General features: G+C 33.4%; 1 pseudogene; it reads left to right on the top strand.

Annotated features, from left to right (window-relative positions):
* The first annotated feature begins 7,955 nt into the window (after nucleotides 1–7,955).
* LOC141562039 (large ribosomal subunit protein eL43-like) overlaps nucleotides 7,956–21,826 on the top strand; it is a 106,883-nt pseudogene continuing 93,012 nt past the window's right edge.

The following is a 21,826-nucleotide window of genomic DNA, read 5'->3' as shown; positions in this document are numbered from 1 at the left end:
CACCTATTGGGAATTCCTTTCTATAACCCTAGATGCTTGTTACTTTCCTACTCAAACTATCTTTCATTTATTTTGTATATCCACTATATATATGTATGTGTGTGTGTACATTTTATTGGCAAATAGGCATAAAAGTTCTAGTCAGGCAATGTATCCTAATGCTTCTAGCTCCAGCATCATAGCTATCCTCTGATAAGATAGTTCTTATGGAGAAGGGGCCAAAAATTCCTACAAGTTGTCAATATATTGCCTCTCAAAGGACAGCTGTAGTAGAAAGGCACTCTGAAGGAAAAATAGGAGGTAATATGTCCAACAATCACCACCATTTTGACTGAAATTTCTCCTTGTATTGTAATTGAGATAGTACAGGATCCAAAACATAAAAGCCTCTGTAGTAGCAATACTTCCAGTCTAGTGTCAAATGGTTTAATATCAGAAGATGATGCAATTTAATCTCACTGGAAATGACATGGAAGAGAAAATACTGCCTGTTTTGTGCTTTATTTAAAAGATCATTGGGACTTTTCATTTGATTTGCAGTTTCTCATATGTTACCTCTCCATCCATTAGAATATGAGTTCCTTGAGAGAAGAATTGTCTTTTTGCTGTTGTTGTTTTAGGGTCATTTCAGTAATATCGAACTATTTGTGATCCTAGTAGGATTTTTTATTTATTTATTTTTTTTTTGGTAAAGATTCTGGAGTAGTTTGCCATGTCCTTTTCTAGCACATTTTACAGTTAAAAAACTGAGACAAACAGGGTTACATGGTTTGCCTAGGTCAAACAACTGTTAAGCCAGATTTAAATTTAGGTTTTTCTGACAAGGCACAGCACTATGTCCACAATGCCAGTTAGTTGCTCAACACTGTCTTATCTACTTACATCTCCAGCACCTAGTACAATATTTTGCAGTAATAACCACTTAGTAAATGTTTCATTCATTCATTATTTCCTCTGATAGAATATATCCTTGGAGTCAGGGGCTATTTAATTTTTGTGTTTGTATCTCCAGTATTTGTTACAGTGTATTTGTTACTCATAGTAGGCACTGAATACATGCTTGTTGATTTATTTATTTGATAGCCTATAATGTTCTTCTTGGTTCATTTTCCTTGGGGTCTCTAGGAGTAGCCTTTGTCTCAGTTCAGTAATCACCATAGGAGTAGTCAGGGGTTAAAGTCCAATCCTTTATTATCTCTTTGCCTGGGGCCTGGGCCAGCTTTCTTGATGTCCTCCAGAATGTATCTTGGTTTCTGTGAGGGAGGCAGGAGGACCACCAGGATCATCACCAAAGTCTTTGTTTTCCCTAGTTCATCATAATCTAGATGTAATAAGCATTTGTGCCCACTGTGGCACAGTGTCTTATGATCTCCTCTAAATGAGCATCTTTGGGTAGTCTCCATTAGCATTTTCCTTAGCCAGTTGTCTTATCATAATTCTTGTAGCTGCATTTTCTTCAATAGTTCTTATGACAGCTGCTTGCAAACATCCCACAAAATCAGCAAAAGGTTCACTGGGACCTTGCTCTATTTTTGTGAAGCCTTCCCCTCAATTTTTTCTGAGAGGAAAGCCCAAGCTTTTATTGTAGCAGTAGCAATTTGCTCAAATGCTGCTATGGGGTAATTAATCTGTGTTGAATTGTCTGCGAACTGACCTTCACCAGCTAGTTGCTCAAAGGTGATTTGTACATTAACTCTGATTTGACTATTTTGTTGGGCTTGTACCCTACAGAGCTCACTATATTCCGAAAGCCACAACAAGTTTTGTCCAAGTTCTAAATATGTCCTTGCCATAGATTTCCAATCACTAGCAGTTAAGATTTCATAAGCCAAATTCTCTAGTAACATCTTAAAATAAGATGATGTAGCCCCATAAAGAGTACAACCCTTTTTTAATCCTTAATTTTTTCAAATCAAAAAGAATGTATCTTCTCCTTTGTTGACCTGAAGATTCAAGCTCTTCAATCACAGAGTATGCATTTATTAAATCAGATATATCCTTTCCTTCTTTTTTAGCCTTAACTAGTGCTTTTTGTAATCTTGTCAAAGGCTGCTTCATAGGTGGTTCTGATTGTGTTACTGCCTCTCCCCTTCCTCCTGCTCCCTCCACCCATGAAGGGTTAATTGAGGGAGGGAGAATAGGAGATGGGGAATGCTCTAATTTCTCCTGCTGTGAAGCACCACATTCTGAATTGTACTTAATTCCATTCTTATCTGATTCTTCATCCTTTTCACCAGTTTGTCTGGATCCTCCCTCTTCTGCTCTTTCTTCTTTTTCCTTATTCTATAACTTATATAATTTTCTAAAACCAGTTGTATTAAGTTATATGTACAAAGTGTTTCTTTAGAAACTGAGTCAGGTCCTTTATCGTTGTAGTATTCACAAAGTTGTTCTCCTACTAATTTCCACTCCTCTAGATCTAATTCTTTTTTCCTTAGAGAACCAAAGAGATGTGTACTGTACTGTTTCTAAAAGTTCAATGATCTGCTTCCAAGTTACAATCAAACCTTGGCTTTTAATGAGTTTAATCAAGCTTTTGACACATTTTTCTTTCAGTGGAGAAATCTTTCTAAACATGTCTTATTTTAACTGGAATACTACTTTAGCCCTTTACAAAGTTTCCTTCTTGTACTCACCCTATTTCTGGGTCATAGAGACTTTTCCACTGAAATCAGGATCGGAGGCTTTTCCATTGAACTCAGGATCGTGTCATTCCCATGTTTGGAAGCCAAAATGTAATGTTCTTGTTGGTTCAGTTTTCTTGGGGTCTCTGGGAGCAGCCTTCATTTCAGTTCAGTAATCACTACAAGTGTAGCCAGGTATTAAAGTCCAAATTATTTATTATCTCCTTGTCTGGGGCCCAGGCTAGCTTTCTTGAGGTATTCCAGAATGTGTCTTGGTTTCCGTGGGGAAGGCAGGAAGACCACCACCATGGTCTGTGACTTCCCTAGTTCTGATTCTAGCTGAATTTGTCAAAGTTTAAATGCTCTTTTATTATAGGTGTGAATCTTGTAGAACTATATTAAGTACTAATTACATGTACTGAACTACCATTGTATTTATCAATTCCACTGACTTAGTACCTTGTAAGAATCCTTTGTTTTAAGTTCAGAGTTCTGGTCCATAACATCAGCTGAAAGATTTAAGGAAATTTTCAGTTGTTGAAAACCGGATTTAGTCATGAATATTAATATAGAAGACAAACTATTCACTATATTTTTATTTGTGTATGCAAAAAGTCTAATTTGATTAACAAGATTAACCCATTATTATGTGGTAGAAAATTATCTTCCTCTGGATAAGTGACTAATGTGTAAACTTGAAATACTAACTCAAAGTGCTTGAAAGTTACTTGTAATCATACTTTGTAGCAACATGGTTTTGCACAGACAGAACAGAATAATAAAATCAAACTGAAGATGAAAATCCTTTTTCTTATTATCAACACAATTTATATCATGAAATAAAACATCTGCTACTGGATTTTCTATCTAAAAAAAAAAAACAAAAAAATCCACCTGACTAAGCTTATTGTTTTTCCATAATGACATTGAATGAGATACTCTGTAATGATTGCTATTTCCCCAAGCCCTTCATCTTTAAATTTTGTTTTATTCATTATAACATTAGGGGAAATATATGATATAAACTGACAACATTTATTAGGTCCAAAGATATACTTTAATATGCAATCTGATAATCCACCTACAAAATGAATATATATCATTAAAATAAAAGGATAAAATGAAGGGTCTCACTGTGTTTTAATATGTCTTTCAACTTGAGGTTTCCAGGAATAAAATAGGCATCAATTTTTAATTCCTCTCTTCTTTTTTGCTTCTATTACTCGCTCACAATCAAGTCAGTCAAAGTCCCACCATGCAATTTGTATGTAGAAGTCTATTTAAAATTCTGTTTACATAATCTTCCCTCCCAATCCCTGAAATATTTTATACTATTGAATTGGGATTAGGTTGTGGATGCACTGACTATAGTATTCCCTGAGCCTAGGTTGCTTTAACTAGGGTCACACAGTTTTGGATGTTTAATTATAATCAATTCATGTACCCCAGCTTTCCTGTGTAATCATATATTTTAATTCTGCTGTATTGGGGAGAAAAAAAAATTCTCAGAGCTCTCAAATTAAGTATTGTTGAGTGAATTGTTTTTCTTCCAAAGTTTTTATTTTATTTTATTCTTTTAAAAATTTAGACACCTGCTATAAAGCTTATTTCAAAAAACATTAATAACAGCATGTTAAAGATTGCCTGTGGTATATCAAATTGCTCTAACATATGACTCACTCGGTCAGGAAATTGGGCTTACCTGCTTAACAGGTGGTGCATCTTAATCCTCACAGCAAAGGAGTGTGTTAAAACAGATTTCCTCTGCAATGTAGGAAACTTGGTTGTCTGACATATTGGAAAATGTAGTATTCTAGTAAACAGAAAGCTACTTTATAGTTTGCATATTTAGAGAACTGGAAGGCAATGAAGTATATTTAATATAATATATATGTATGTATAAGTACATACATATATATTCTTTGATATAGAAGAAATTTAGGAATCATCCAAGGTTTAGTAAAATCATTAACTGACTCTGAGAGACATCAATGGCTTAGTGTAGATATATCAAATATAAAGCCCACATTGCTCCCAGTTGCAGTCCAAACCAGATTAAAATGTATTGGGGTAAATTTAATAAAATAAATAATATGTTAAATAGAATTATCACAATATAAATATAAAATAAACATGTTATGAACATGGTATAATAAAATATAACAAATAATAGATAATATAAACATATTAATTTTTAAGCCAATTTATAGCCTACAGAGATCCTTCTGTGTGATTTTGTTCCCCATTTCTTTTTGAGTTTGACACCACTGACTTAGTGGATAGAAGTCTGGTTTCAGAATCAGCGAGATCTAATTTCAATTCTGTCTCTAATAGTTACTACCTGTGTGACCATCCATAAGTTATTTAATCTATATCCTTCACAACTCCAAAGATAAGTTATAGATGATTAGCATTAGCAGTCAGAGTTTCCATGGGAGAATTATCTCTTTATTGCAACCAAACAAATAGATAAACAGAGAACAGAAAATGAAAGAGTTTGGAAAGATCCTCAAGTTATTTATTCTAAATGCACACCTGATCAAAGGCCTTGTCTAAAATAATATTCACTTTTTTCATACATTTTTTTTCAGAAGACTGCTAGAGTGGTATACCTCCTGGGACAAGTAGGCATTATAGTGTAGAGGTGCTTAGAATGAGAAAAACCTGAGTTCAAATTCAACCCCAGATATTTAAGAGAGATATACTCCTGGATAAATGACTTAACTAGTTTTTCTCAGTTTTCTCATCTTTAAAATGGAAATAATAACAGAACATATCAAGCTGTTGTTAGGATCAAATGAGATAACAATTGTAAAAAATTAGTATAATGCCTGGCATACAGTCAGCACTATAGAAATGATATCATCATCATCATCATCATCATCATCATCATCATCATCATCATCATCATCATCATTAGTGTTCTGTCTTGTATCATGGTATAGTTGTACAAAAGTGTTGGATCTGTATAATAGAATTTCAAATTACTCATCATACCCTTTGAAGCTTGTAAATAGTACTAACTAATCAAATTTCAGCTGGAAGTTGAGAATCAGAGTACAAGGGTGAAACACTTAGTTTATCATTCTGAATTTATCAATACATGATGATTGGATCTAACCATTGAATTCTAAATAAATCAATTCAAATTTCCCCTTCTACACAGAACTCTTGTCAATACAAATAACTTCTTATAATCAAGTTATAATAAATTAATGTTTACTGCATTCAAATCTCTTAATTCAGCCTTGAAAGTTACCCGCTCATGTCCAAAGCCATTTTTGGCAGGTAATAGTGAAGACATGTGATGGGGATATTTGTATAAACTTCTTACTCTTAGGTAACTTGTTTGTATTCTATATAGACAAGTTTTACAATAACAACATTCCTATACAGAGTTGACTCTGCTGACACATCACTTATAAAACATAAGTTAGCTTTACTTTTCTAGTAACAGAAAAATTTTAAACTGGTTCGCCCATTCCCCTTCTTTTGGCCTCTTCGTGCCTATGACATATACTTGTGAGATTACTAGCTAGTAACTAACTATAACTAGGCAGTACGTGGCTACAGAACCAAGGAAAACTCACTAGTCTATAGAATGGAACCCATAAATTTAGCTTTATTAGGACAATAATCTAAGCAACTGGGCTGCCAGCTGGATTGGAGAAAATAAGAAGAGGAGGCACATGGGTAAGGACAAAATATTTCTCTTAATAGAATTTGAGGTTTGATTTTAAAAAATGATTTGAAAGCTGAATCTGTCAAGATTGGTTAAGTGAAACAAGAGCAAAGAATGTCAAAACATAAGCAGTTCCAAATTTCAACTTCTTACAAAAATTGTGCCAGAATATAGGGTCATTTTGCAAAACAGACAGATGGGTCCATTACAAGATCATTCATTCTGTATCCTGCTTTTCTGCTTCCAAGCACCCATTTCCAAAATAATGTTACTGGCATTCCTAAATTAGCCTTTTCTTCTTACTGTTATTTGTTATATTTTGTTTCTCTCAGTTCCATTAAAAATTCCTGTCCATTGTAGGAATTGAAAAAAAAAAAAAAAAGATTTTCCTTTTTTCTCAGCACTAAGATTTATGCTTAGGGCAGGTTCGTTTGCTTCTTTAGATAATTCAAAAATACCTCAACATTTGCAGAAGAGGAAAATGCCCTTCAAATACCCTTCTTTCTTTCTTTCTGAGATATAAACTTACCACTGAAAAAAACCTTGTTATAATCATTCTCTATTTTCTGGAGAAAAAAATATATATCATTCAGTTGAATAGATTATAAATGCTCCCATAGGTGGATGTGCAAGTGCTCAAAAAATAAATGTTAGACTTACACTGACTTGCTGCTTATATTTGTATTAACCATTTGACCTTTGTTCCATTTTTCAAAATAGAATTAGTTCTATAGTGCATTCTTTGAAAGATATAACATTTAATAACAGATCAAAGATGTTTTTTGTACATGTACATGTATCACTTCTGTGTGTATTTATTCCTATACAATACAGAATAATGGGGGATGAGAATAGAATTCCCAGAAATTCTCTACATAATTCTGGCCAATCTCATGTGAAGGCCTTGGTGCTATGGAGTCTTGAATATTTTGAGCTTAATGTAATACCTAGCTTCTTTTTATTATTCATATGCAATTCAGCACTCATGCTTTTGAGATGATGAAGCATCTTCTTTTTGACTGCTATTCAAGAAAATGCATTGAGTAAGTGGACTTTAAAGAGGGGAGTAGCTTTTCCATTGGCCTCTTCAATATATTTCCCAGAAATTAATTATCCATGGCAATAAGATGCTCTGTCTAGGCAAGCTTGATAAGGGGTTTGGGAATGCCTATTCTGTATTTTTTTTCCCTTATTTTTCTTGTTTAATTGTTTTTCCGTTGTTTTCAACTCTTTGTGAGCTCTTTTTGGGTTTTCTTACCAAAGATATTGGAATGGTTTACCATTTCTTTCTCTGGCTTATTTTGAGGATTAAGGGATTTCCCTAGAGTTAAACAGACAATAAGTATCTGAAATTAGATTTGAACTCAGTAGAATGAAAACTCCTAACTCCAGGCCTGACACTCTATTCAATTGTGCCAAATAAATGCTTTTCAGATTTAGGTTAATGAATATCAATACCAATATGTACATGTCCAAGGTTAGAAGTTAACTCATGAATTAAAAAGTTGTGTGACTCTAAGAGGTTCTTTTATTGGAGCTGATTAGTGGTCAAAGGAAGGATACTACCAGCTTTTCCAATATTATTATGGCTATTGACATGTTAATAGATGGATTATTATAGCTGAGAGACATAAGGTTATACAGCTAACATGACGGAACATCTAAAAGGTGAAATCATTTTTCTATTTGGATCACTCAAATATTTGATGAACAATTAAATCAAGATATAATCAAGATGATGATTATTTTGATTTCCAACTTCTCAGAAACCTGAAAATCATCTTACATAATCTGAAAAAAAAAATCACCTTTTTTTGGGACAAATGAGTCATTCATAATATTTTAACTATTTCTTAGATGAGATAACAAAAAATACAAACATATGTAAAGTTTTAGATTACGAGCCATTTCTATGTGATATGTATACAGAATTGTTAATGAAAATCTGAATGGATGGTCCCTGAGAAAGTATGCAACTCAAAGGTCATCAAATGAGATGTAAACATTGAATTTTTATGTCTCTGTGATTGTAACCCAATATAATGTTGCCTGAAGTGTTACTCTAGTAACATAAGAGGGAGTGTATTGTGGTTTCCATCTCATGCTTCTCATCTACCATAATAAAGAAATCAATTACTATAGAAAACTTGTAGAAGGAGGATAACTCACTACTGCTAAAAAGAAACAAAAATACTAAAACCTTTTCCAACTGGAGTCTTGCAAAACTTGCTAGATTTAGAAATATAAAGATGTAGAAAAGATTGCAAATCAGAGAAAGAACTGGTAACAGGAAGCATGTGTTTACATATATGTATATATAAAAAACATACACAAATATTTTTGTGCACTAGTGGTCAATCCCTAAGGCAGGAAAGGGAAGAAAAAAGGAGAAAATTACATGAAAATTTGTTATATATTTAAAAGGAATAGCAATAGATGCTTAGTTTCTTGCATATCTTTAAAAAATCTGTTACAGAAATATTAATTTTATTTCTTAACTTCAGAATAAAATACATTTGAAAAATCTGATTTCATACAAACCTTTCTGCTCAACTATATTTCAAAATTGTTCTGATAATGATTAATGAAATAAAGCTTATATTAAGTTCAGTCTTATGGAGATCCTTCCAACCTTAACTCTAACGGCAACCAACTTCCTGGATAATTTAGAAATTGATTTTTCAGAAGGAATATGAGTAAGTCTGTAAGAAAAAGTACAATATTTATTGAATTTATTTGTTTTTTCTTTATAAATTTGTGTTTGCTGATATCCAATCTATGCTAATTGTGGTTTAAACTAGCTAACATTTATATAAATCTTGTAAAGTCTACAAAATACTTTACATATACAATGTGAGTTTCTTTTTACAACAACCCTTAAAGGTACATGTAATTATATATATATATATATATATATATATATATATATATATATATATATATACACATATATACATATATATACACACACACACACAGACACACACATATATATATATGTTTGTGTTACTGTTATTATTATTATTATTATTATTATTATTATTATTATTATCTAAGTGGCATAGTAGATAGAATCCTGGGCCTGGAGTCAGGAATATTTGATTTCAAATCCTCCTTACACACTAGCTGTGTTACCTTAGGCAAGTCACTCATCCTCTGTCTCAGTTTCCTAAACTTCAATGAGCACAAGAAGAACACAACTCCCAGGGCTATTGTAAAAATCAAATAAGAGAATATAGGTAAAATATTTAGTCCAGTGTCTGGCTTATTTCAGCCTCTATATAAATGCTATTATTGTTATTGCTAATTAATTATTAATGTTGTTTTTAATATCTACTGTACAACATAATTATGAGTTTACATAATTTATTTACTTATTTATTTAGCTGTCCATTCAATCATTCATTTATTTTAGTTTGTAAGCTTTTAAAGGACAGTATCATGCAGAGAAAGGCATCTATCCAATGATGATTTTTTTTTTTTACAAAACTCCAAAATGTTATTATTATAATGATTTTTAAAACATTTTCCCCCTAGAAAGAACTAACAGTAACAAAGAATTAAAATTCTTTGGGTATGCATTGAGCGCTTGTATTTGCTAAATAAAAACTAATTTATGTCCAAGGAGATTTTTTTTTTCTTAAATAAGTAAGGAAAGTAAACTCCTTGCCAGCAATTATGTGTCAGAAACTTCTAATTCTCTCTCCCTCTTTCAAGTTTTACATACTTCATTTCAGTTGGTGCTCCTGGAAAATCATATAGAACCTTTAGAAAGAGTTGTACACAAATTCTAGATTTAAGGTCCTCCAAATTTGTTATTATTTTGTTCTTTAATCCAATTTCCAATTCAATTGTATTTATTAAGCAGCAGTTGTATACAAAACACCAAATGCAAAATATTTTGACTGTCTTTTCCTTTCTTCTTGCTGCTCTTGTCTCATCTTTGACCCTGCCTATACTGACTCTAGATCTTTATGTATGTATTTGTCAAATTCTCCATGCATATGTTTTGGAAATAAAAAGCTTTTATTAAAAAAAGAAAGAAACATGTGACAGAGGCTCCTAAGTCCTTGATTAGAAAGAAGAATCAAAAGACTACATAAACTTACATGTATTTTTTTTTTTTTTTTTTTTTTTTTAAATAAAGCCTTTTATTTTCAAACCATATGCATGGACAATTTGACAACATTGACCCTTGCATAGCCTTGTGTTTAAGATTTTGTCCTCCTTCCTCCCACCTCTCCTCTAGATAGTAAGCAATCCAATATATGTTAAACATGTTAAAATAAATGTTAAATCTGATATGTATAAATATATTTATACAATTTTCTTGCTGCCCAAGAAAAATCAGATAAAAAAAAAAAGTAAGTGAATAAAAAATAAAATAAAATAAAGCAAACAGCAACAAAAAGAGTGAGAATGTTATGTGTGATCCTCACTCAGTTCCCACAGTTCTCTCTCTGGGTGTAGATGCCACTCTTCATCACAAGATCACTGGAACTGGCATCAATCATCTAATTGTTGGAAAGAGTCATAATCATCAGAATTGAGCATCACATAATATTAATGTTGCCATGTACAATGATCGGGTTCTGCTCATTCACTTAGCATCAGTTCATGAAATTCTTTCCAGGTTTCTCTGAAATCATCCTGTGTGTCATTTCTTACAGAACAATAATATTCCATTATCATTCATATACCATAACTTATTCAGCCATTCTCCAATTGAGGGGCATCCACTAAATTTCCAGTTTCTTGCCACTACAAAGAGGGCTGCCACAAACATTCTTGCAGATGTGGATGCCTTTCCCTCCTTTAAGATCTCTTTGGGTATAAGCCCAATATAAACACTGCTGGGTCAAAGGGAATGCACAGTTGGATAATTTTTTGAACATAGTTTCAAATTGGTCTCCAGAATGGCTTGATCCATTCACAATTCCAATAACAATATGTTAGTGTCCCAGTTTTCCCACATCTCCTCCAACATTCGTCCTTGTCTTTTCCTGTCATCTTAGCCAATTTGAGAGGTGTGTAGTGGTATCTCAGAGTTATCTTAATTTGCATTTCTCTGATCAATAGTGATTTAGAGAATCTTCTCATATGATTAGAAATTATTTTAATTTCTTCATCTGAAAATTGTCTCTTCATAGCCTTTCATCTATCACATATTTCAATGAGCTTATACTGATTGTTCCATATGCATTCCATTTTTATTCTTTAAAAGCTAGACTATAAATTAGGTAATGTTTATATGTCCAATAATTACCAAACAATCTTGACTGGTAGTACAGGATCACCAGTTTTTAAGCCCTAAATCTCTATTCATTCTTCCATATAGACAAGCAAGGTAAGGAAACAGAGAAAGTGCCAGAGAACATTCTTCCTATTCAATTTTCTGAATTCTTGGCTGTTTCATATAAAGATTTAGCCAATTCTAAGATGATAGGAAAAAATGATAAATTTTGGAGGAGATGTAGCAAAACTGGGATACCAATACATTGTTGTTAGAGTTGTGAACTGCTCCAACCATTTTGCAGAGTCATTTGGAATTATGTCCAAAGGAGTATCTACTGTGCATACCCTTTAATCCAGCACTGTCTCTACTGAGCCTTTTCCTCAAAGAGATCATAGAAAAGGAAAAAGACCTCCATGTACAAAAATGTTTGTAGCAGCTTTTTTTGTAGTGTCAAGGAACTAGAAACTAAATGGATGCTTATCAGTTGGAGAATGGCTGAATAAGTTATGGTATATGAATGTTGTAGTATAATGATATTATTGTATAAGAAATGATTTCAGAGAGGCCTGAAGAGACTTACATGAACTTATTATAAGAAACGAGTGGAACCAAGAGAACATCAAACGAGCAACAAGATTATGTGATAATCAATTCTGATGGACATGGCTCTTTTCAAATGTGATGACTGAGGCCAGTTCCAATGATTTTGTGATGGAGAAATCCATCTGCATACTGAGAGAGGACTGTGGAAACTAAGTATGTGCAATGTTTGGGCTAGGTTTCTGGAAGTTCTCCTCATCAGCCCGAGGCCTTGGTTTTAGTGGAGAAGTGATGAAGGCAAGGAACCACTAGGAGGAAGGTCAAAGATTGAATTTCTCATTTCCAGTCCTTTTCAGCCTTTAAATACCCCCATCATTATCATGTTAAGTACTAAGGATATATATGCTAGAGAACCATCATCTCATCAATTCCACTGGGTTAATACCTTGCTTCAAGTATACTTCTTCAGAGTTCAGGCCCTCTACAAGTGTAGATCACAACATAATAATTTCACTTTTTAAAAGGAAGTCAATAGAAAAAAAAAAGAAAAATAAAAGATTTAGCCAGTTAAAATCTGAAAAAGCCTTTGCCAAACATTTAAATTATTAGAATTTCTATCTTTATCTCTACTTCATCTTTATTCTAAAAATTATCTCTGATTCCATGGCCTATTTCTATATTTCAACTTTTAGGGAACAGTAATTCTTAACAATAGCCAAAACAGCAACAACAATAACAACAACAATTTAGACTAATTACTTATGCATAACTACCTTTCTCTTCATAGGCTATATCAAAGTGATTCTTAGGAAAAAGTTGTTTCTATTCCCTTATATATTTCCTTTGTTCTTCCCAAACCACTTTCTTTCCCTTTATCCTTTATCCAAGACCACAAATTAACTACCTATTCACTTTCCTCCCAGTGTCCTCTACAGAGTATTCCTTCTGCCTAAGACAATTGCTTTTCCAGAAGATAACCTCCATTCCACCGTCTAAACTTTCTCATCAAGCTCATGAGTGAGAAAAGCAGAGGAGGCAATATCACCACCTTGCAGAATTTAAACTCAATTCCTAACAGGTCTTTTTGTTCCATTCGTTTTTTCAAAATCTACAGATTCCATACTAATTCTTTTGCAGATTTTTCTCCTTTCTAAACTCTGTAACCAGATACAGCATCACAAAAGTGGAAAGGGAAAAAAAAATATTTCCCTGCCTTTGTGAAACAGGAGGGGTTCTCTGGACAACCATGTCATTTCAATTTATAATTATATATATTTTTGGCATTTTCTTTCTTTTACCCTTCTGTCTGTCATTTGTCCTAGCCAAAGGTAAAGAAAAATGTTCTATCAACCCTGTGCCACCTTTTATCCTTACAAAATAAAAGTTTTATAGTTTCTGAAAAGTTTTTTCTCTTAAAAATGAAACTAGCAAAACTATCTCAAATAATCACTTTTTAAATATGTTCTTGACATAGTGAATACAGTAACTGGAAAACATCATACAATGAACCCTTCTGTTTCTCTGCATGACATATATAGACCTGGCAGGCTTTCAGTGTCCTTTATTAGATTGCTGCTAATCAGGAAAAGAGGAGATTCCAACTGTGCCCATCACGGTTAGTGAGATTTGTGCTAAGGAAAGATCTTATTTTTTTTATTTCCTTTTAGACACAGTGATCCCTTTCCAGTCATTTTCTAATCATTGTTGCCATCTATTAGAAATACTAAATGAACATTAAGGGTCCCAACAAATCTGCTGTAAAGGGTTTTAGATTTGAAATCAATAGACTAGGATTCAAACATCAGTTCTGGAACATCTATACATTTGATGTGAGTCAATCTTTATGCAGCTTCAGTATTTTCATCTTTGAGGCAAGGAGTTGGACTAAATGACTTCTAAAGTTTTTTCTGGGGCTAAGCTTATTCTTCTATGATCCTTCTTAGTTTTTAATCTTTATAAGGTCATTTTTGGGGGGAAGGTAATTTTTTCTTCCATGCTGATCCTTGTCCCCTGATGAATTCCCCTTTATTCATTATTAAGAGCAACATATATACATATATGCACATATATATGTATATATATGTCAATATATGTATGTATATATATATATATGTCACTTGCTCTGTGTATGTGTATGTGTGTGTATATGTGTATGAGGAAAGTTAAACTATCTAGCAAAGAGGTTACTAAAAGAAAAAAAGTCCTTTTGGAGACAAGTTAAGCTAATGTCTCCTTTGACATTTGGCCTACTAGAAAACCCTAGAGATAGATATCTCAATATTCTTACAAATAAAATGTTAATACATGAAAAGATTTTTTCCAAATATATGCATAATAATAAACACCATATTAGACTATCATATGACTTTTTATAAGCCACTAAAAGAAGCATACACAGTCTAACTGATTCATTTTTTTTTCTCACCATATCCCCTCAATAGTAAAAAAAACAGACTGTCAGAGCTTGAGCTTGAATAATCATCTTCAGCCTACTTATTACATAGATAGAAGTACTGAAGATCATAAGGCTTCAGTGTCTCATTAAAGGTCATACAAGCAGTAATTAACAGTCAGAATCCCAACCTAGTCCTCTTGACTTCTGGGTCCATTGTTCTCTCTATTATGCCACATTATTTCTATTGCTACACATTCTTCCACCATGATTTTTTGCTTCTAATAGTGTATTCAGACTCAGTACTCTTGTTCCTGTCATTATGGGACAGAAGCCAAGTGAAGGCAAGAGATCCTAAATTGTTGATGAATTAGAAGGCACCATAGTAGAGCAGCCATTTCAATTACCTTGGGGTCCTCCAGGCATTTCATTTCCTAATTGTGAACAATTATTTGTGTTTAATTTAGATTTCATCTTTCTGCCTGAAAGTCAGATGGCAACACTACTAGAGCCAGAGGAAGTAATAACATAATCTCCAATATCTTTCCATCAATTAATTTATTTGGATGAATTTAAATGGTAACATAAGGAAGAGCTTGATAGTGTTAGCTACAGGCAAGCTGGGGTAGGTACTCATAAAGTGAGTCATGCAAGTTATTTCCCTCTGCTTTACTGTTGTATGTGCACATTAGATTTGTGATGAATCTAAGTTTTGCTTTTTGGCAAGGACTAATAGTGTTCCCAGTGAGCTGGATATATACCTGGAATTTTCTGGTCACATACTGTAATTGTGTTCAGGTATTGCTAAATCCATCCTGATCACTTGATCATTCTATCAGTTCAGTTCCAAGAAAACACAGGACAGCAATTTTATGTGACTAAATAGGCAGAGCAAGAAAATCCTTGTGTTACAATTCATTTGGGCTTTGGAAGGGGTGGGAAGGTAGACACATTTATTTCCATATAATTCATGTGGGATATTAGATATTAGTAGCACTTCTCTAGGAAATGATTTCAGGATATAATTAACTCCTTTTCCTACTTAACAGTTAAAAAGTTTTTTAAGGATCTTATAATTTGATTCAGTATAATAGATCCCCATTAAGAAATATATATATATATATATATATATATAATATAAATGATTATATTTACATATATATATGCATATATATACATATACATATATATATTATTTTGGAGATAGGGAAATAAAAAAGAAAGGGAAGAAGTTTAAGATATGATATTGGGTATTTACAAACACTATAAGCCTATTGATTTTAGAGGAATTTTCAGGTAAATAAAAAATATAACCCTTATATAGCCTTCACAGTCTTCTCTCTAGATACAAAGATTCTGAATATAATTTAGGAGATACTGTAGTTCTTCAGTGATGCTGCCCAGATATTTTAGGACCTTCTGTATCCTTCCTATTCTCCTAGTAGTTATTAATTCCCATTATAAGCATATAAGCTCATAAGATTCAAATTATGAACAGTTGGGATGAAAGTGGATATGACTTATACCTTAAGTTATAACAAGGAAAGGAATCCATTAGTGAGTAATTCAAACCTATGCAGTCTTAGTGGCTAATAATGTCATCTTGATAAATTTCAACAAAAATGTGGCCAAGATTTGGTGCTCTGCATTGATGCATAACTCTATAGTGTCTTTGTCTATGCAGAGTTGTCTCCAGAAATCTGACTGTGTTCAACTTCTCTCAATAAGCACTGTTATGCCCTACTTTTATTCATCTTCTCAGCTAGCAGGATATGGTATTTATTTATTCACAGACCTACTTTGTTGTTTTCCACAATCTACTTAATTCAGCCTGCCTAAGATTCTAACAGCTGCCTTCTGTTCACTTCAAGTTTATTTGTCTTTCATTGTTTTATTGTTCTACTATTCTCCTTCATCTTCAGTAGAAGGTACCTATTCCCTTTTCCAATATACTAGCTTTCTAGCAAACAGTCCATAAGGTTTAAAAAAAAAAGTTTGTTTAGAGCTCTGGACAAAATGCTTCTATCATTATGCACTTACGTTTTTCTTTTCTTTTAAAGTCTTCTTTTTCCCCCTCTATTTATTTATTTAGAATTTATGCTAATTAAAAGAAAAAAGAAAATAACAGGAAAGGAATACCAAACAAAATAAAACAAACAAAAGAGAACATTGTCTTGTGACCAGCAGAACATCAAGGAAGATTCAAAACAATAAATTACCAGTTCAAGAAAGTATATATGTGTATATATATATATATATGAAATTATATTCCATGAGTGCCCCTCTTTTCTTTATTTTCTTATAATTGTTCTTTTCTTCTCTACTATGCACTGTTTTTACTTTATTATTTTTCCTCCTTTCATCCCTCCTTCCAAACAGTCTACAGTTAAGAATAGAGTTTATATATACATATGTAGATAAATAAATACACATACATTCACACACATAGACACATAAACACACACATATTTTCCTATTCCTGCTGATTCTTTGCTTTAATTATATTCCTTAACTTGTTTTGCTATTACTTACTCTTTGTTTTATTTTGTGTTTTACTTCATTATACTCCTTTGAAAATGAACCCAGATCTTTCCTGTTTCCATAGAAAGTTTTTATGTTATGTTATGTTAGGATTCTTTCATTTTTGCTGGTTCATTTTTTTTAAATAAGAGGTATTAGTGTATGCACCTCTAATTATGGGATGAGGAGATGTTGCCTCTAGCTTTACTTCAGCGTTGAACCCCAAGCAAAGAGTTCCACTGTCTAGCAAGTGCCTGAAGCCAGCAGTGTTCCTTCCCATCTGCCTCTGCACTCAAGAGTTTTGCTGGTTCCTTCTTGTCCAGGGCCAAGCTTATAGCACCTGGGGCTAGCATTCTTAATCAGCCAAGGTAAACTCAGTCTTTCCACTCTTCCCCTGACTCCACAAATAATCCAGGAGGTAAAAATTTGTGTGGTTCCTGCTGAGGCTCCAGCCACATCCAGTTAGCCCCAGGGTGCCCCACTTGGTGTTTCTGTGGAGCTAGCCCAGAGGTGTTTGCCCTTCACCTTCACACAGGCTAATTCTGGAGTCTATCTTCAGATATTGTAAGGTTGTATCTGGAGGATTCCTATTCTGCTCCTAATCTTCTTGATTTTTCACTAGTCTATGTTCCCCTGGAGCACAAATTTGTTTTAATTATAGGGGAAATTTGGAGAGCTTTAAATTTACCAATTTATTCCACCATCTTTTCAGAATCCTCCTAAAATCTTCTTTTACATACTGGTTCTCATTGTCCGAGGCTTAGTTGTTAGAGGGAAGCTATAGAAAACCTCTCCAACTACTTATAAGTTGGTAGCTTTTTATTATTTGCTTTTTTTTTATAAGGTCAGGGATCATGTAATTCCTGTTCCCATCAGAATTTCCTATTAGATTAGTTTGGAAAGATTCTTATTCTCTTTTTCTTGAGGTTCTGTTCTTGACCTTGAGAAACCAGAGAGGATTATTCAAATTAAGAAGGGCTACTTCCCAAAACATACAGAAAGGGAGTGGGGCAGTGACAACTTCATTCATTTTTTTGAATGTCACCCATGTGACACCTTGGCTACACATTTATAAGTCTTTCACAAATGAATTCTAAAAACTGAGTATGAGATTCTTAATAACCCTTTTATGTACACAAGATATTTGTGCAGAGGATGTACTTAGACTAAAAATCAATACCTGTCCTAGTTGCTTTTGGACACTTGGGGCCTTCTAGTTTTCCTAAAAGAGAAAAAAGAAAGAGAGTGGTTACATGCTGCTTTGCCCATCAGAGAGGAAGAAAATATGAACTTGCCAGGGAAGAAGGCAACTGAAAGGGAGTGATCACATACACAAGAAATAGTTACCATGATATGGCCTCTGGCTGGGCTGTAAGAAAAGAAAGAAGAAATAGAGGATTTCCTCTTCCCACTACAAAAATATCAAAGGGCTAATTGGAAGTCTTGTGCAATCTTATGTCCTTCTCATTACTTTTGTACTTGTCAGGTTATTACCATCCTTCCAAGAAGAATCTCTATACTTATTTTTCAATTCTTCTTGAGAGTAAGAGAGGGAAAAATTATATTTCTTGCATTCCAATCTCTATGCCAGGCATGCTGTTTATGGAGTTGAGATTGAAGGATCCACCTTTAAAGGAATAGGATAATTTTGAATCAAGAAAAATCCTACCCTGTAGCAACTGAAAATTGTCTCCTTGATTCTGTTTGTCAGGAACTGTATAAAAGAATGCATTCCATTCCAAATGAGTTGAAGCAAATTAGTAGTTAATTTGTAATTATGATATTGCCAGTGATAGTTAAGCAGGAAGGCTTACAACAGTGTAGGGAAAAATAAAACCCATAAAATACTATTTGTGCTTTTGGTGATATATTTCAAATAGCGGATAATCTTTATTTCAAAACGTTGCATAATAGGTCATTTTCATACTGCAAAAGACCCCATAGAGGCTTAAATCAAATTTGTCAAAAAAACAGATTCATTCTGGAAGTCACAGGACTGAGAAAGGAGGAAAGACCTCTGTTGATGAATATTTGTCGAGCTGATTCATTGATATTTATCCTCAACAATAATTCCAAGAGGAAGTACCCCATACAACAGTAAATTCCTTAACTTTTCTTGTTCTGTTTCATCAGCAACTTCTCTTCTTCCCCTGTTCATCTTATACTCCCAAGAATTCAATTTTCAGCTCCATTCAGAAAATGGAATATTGGAATATTGAAATATTTCCAATTCAATTTTATCTGATTTTTTTTTTTACTTAATTTAATTCAACAAACAGTTTTAGACACTTACTTACAATGTGCCAGGTACTATACTAGCTAATCATTCTGAATTTCAAGTAGCACATTAACAATTGCCTCCTGAATGTCTACACTTGGTTATCTCAAGCAGATATATCCTTTCACTTTTCCAATGGTCTCTCCCATGCTCTTTCTAACAATGAACAAGCACTAATTAAGTCCCTAATGGATGTCAGGATCCAGGAATTAAAGACAATAAACAATGACTTTTTTACATTCTGTTGTGGGAGAAAGGTTAGTGGAGAAGAACAAAGCAGCATGCATATGGAATTTTAAAAATAGAATATTAATCAATACACAAGGGTCTACTATAGACATTTTTCTCAATAATTAAAATAAAAGAAAAAAGAAAATGCACAACTCCTTGGCCTCAAGAAGCTTACTTTCTGTGGAGAAGGTAGCATTTTGACATATAATTATTTAAAAATATACAGAAAATAAACATAAGGTAATTTGATTGGGAGAGGCATTAGGAAGTATATAGGAATTAGTGTTGTTAAGTGAACCCTCATAGAGGAGATAGTGTTGAGTTGAGCTTTGGAGGAAACAAAGATATCTTAGAGATGGAGATGAAAAGGGAGTTCATTTTAGGTAAGGGAGCTGCCCTGTACAAAGACTTTGAGATTCAAAATGGAGTGCCACATAAAAAGAATAGCAATTAGGCCAGGTTAGCAGCAAATACAAAATAATGCCTCAGAGGAAGATGTTTTCAACTAAGGATATTAGCTGAAGTTAGCTAGCTTTGTGAATGAAGTTCTGGGCCTGGAGTTCAAAAACAGCCCTAGACACTATGTCATCCTAGGCAAGTCACTTAATCTCTGTGTCCTTTTATTTTTTTCAATTATAAAGTGGAGATAATGATATTATCTACCTCACAAGTTTGTAATGAGAATTAAATGAGAATACATGTTAAGTAATTTGCAAACTTAAATGATAGTTATTGTTGTTGTTATTGCTAAAGGTTTTCTGTATGAGCTGGGAGCTGAACTGAGGGGCCAGGGATTCCTTGAGACAGATGTAAGAAGGCAGTTTCTTCCAGGAATGATAGAGGGCCTGGGCAAAGGCATTCATGGGGATGGAAAACAGAGTACATGAAGGAGAGTAATTTGTGATAATTTTGGAGAGATAGGCCAGAACCAGATTATGAGGGAGTTTATAAATTGAAGAAAAGGCTGAGAGGAATGTGAATTTTATTCTAGAGTTAATAGTAAACCACAGGTATCCTTTAAGGAGAGAGGACTAAGGAAAACTGCATTTAGGATTATTGCTTTGAGAGCTGTGTGAAAAATTTATTGTAGAGGGAACAGACTGAATATAGGGAGACCAATCAGGAAGTTATTGCAATAGTCCAGAACAGAGAGATGAATCTGGACCAGTGTAAATTGTGAGCAGAGGATCTAGGTTTCTTGTTTAAATCCAGATAGATGCCACAATTTCTTGTGGGACAATAAAAGGAATTTTCCTTCAACATTGTCTTTACTTTTAATGAACCTTATTTGTTGGAAATGTATTCTTTATTTAAGACTCATATAAAATGGCATTTCCTTAATAAAGCTTTCCTCATCACCAGTGCATTAATTTCTCTCTTTGGACTATATATGGAATCTATCACATTTTACCATGTTTTACTAATTTTCTTGACACGACCTTTGTCCTAGTAGATTATAGATTCTCTGAGAACAATTTTTTTTTTCTTCTGTTTCCCTTGCAGTTTCCATTATACTGCCTTCCACAGTGTAGAAAGGAAGTAAATATTTATTAAATGAATTGAGGAAGTGAGTATTGTGATGTTGGAAGAACAAGAAAGGTAATAAGAAGCAGTGAAATAACAATGTTACTTGCCAAGCCCTTCAGTAAGGCTTTCTATACCTCACCATCTCTGCTTTTTCTCTTCCTCCTTTTCTTCGACTGTGGGTGTTCCCATACTTCTATCTACAGCCAAGGGATGGCACGATCAAACCACATTGCTTATCAATGTTTTAGCAGCAGCCCAGCAATTCTAACCAAGGCTTTCAAAATGCAGCTGGTGAATTTCCAGCTGCTAAGTCATTCAGAATAAGGATTCCTCCTCCCCTTCTCTGTTTTTCCCTATGCTGACTGAGAATCTCACCCATATGCCACAGGCACATTCTCATATTTGTCTTTTGTTTGTACCTATTCCTATATTTGTAAATAATTTATTATTAAAGCCACTGATGAACAAATTATATATTGGGCCATAGTTTCTTCTTATGCAAGATAAAAGCATTGTTCAAAATAACCCTGACATTTCTTCCAGCTTTATGTCTATAATTTCTTTTTGATCTGTGCCAAGCTGGCACTATCACTATCAATGCCCTGATTGTGCATGGTAAGTCTATTTTGGAAGGAAACACAGGATTGTCAGCACATATGTATGAATATCTGTATACATCAATCTTTGAATCCTGAGACATAAAGGATAGCTTCTGTCTGTTTTTTTTTTTTTTTTTTTTTTTTTTTTTTTTTTAAGGCAAGGACTGTGGGCATGTTTTGGAGCTGTACATTGTTTT

This window comes from Sminthopsis crassicaudata, chromosome 3, assembly GCF_048593235.1.
Source record: "Sminthopsis crassicaudata isolate SCR6 chromosome 3, ASM4859323v1, whole genome shotgun sequence".
NCBI classification, from domain to species: domain Eukaryota; kingdom Metazoa; phylum Chordata; class Mammalia; order Dasyuromorphia; family Dasyuridae; genus Sminthopsis; species Sminthopsis crassicaudata.
This window is presented reverse-complemented; position numbering and strand designations above follow the sequence as displayed.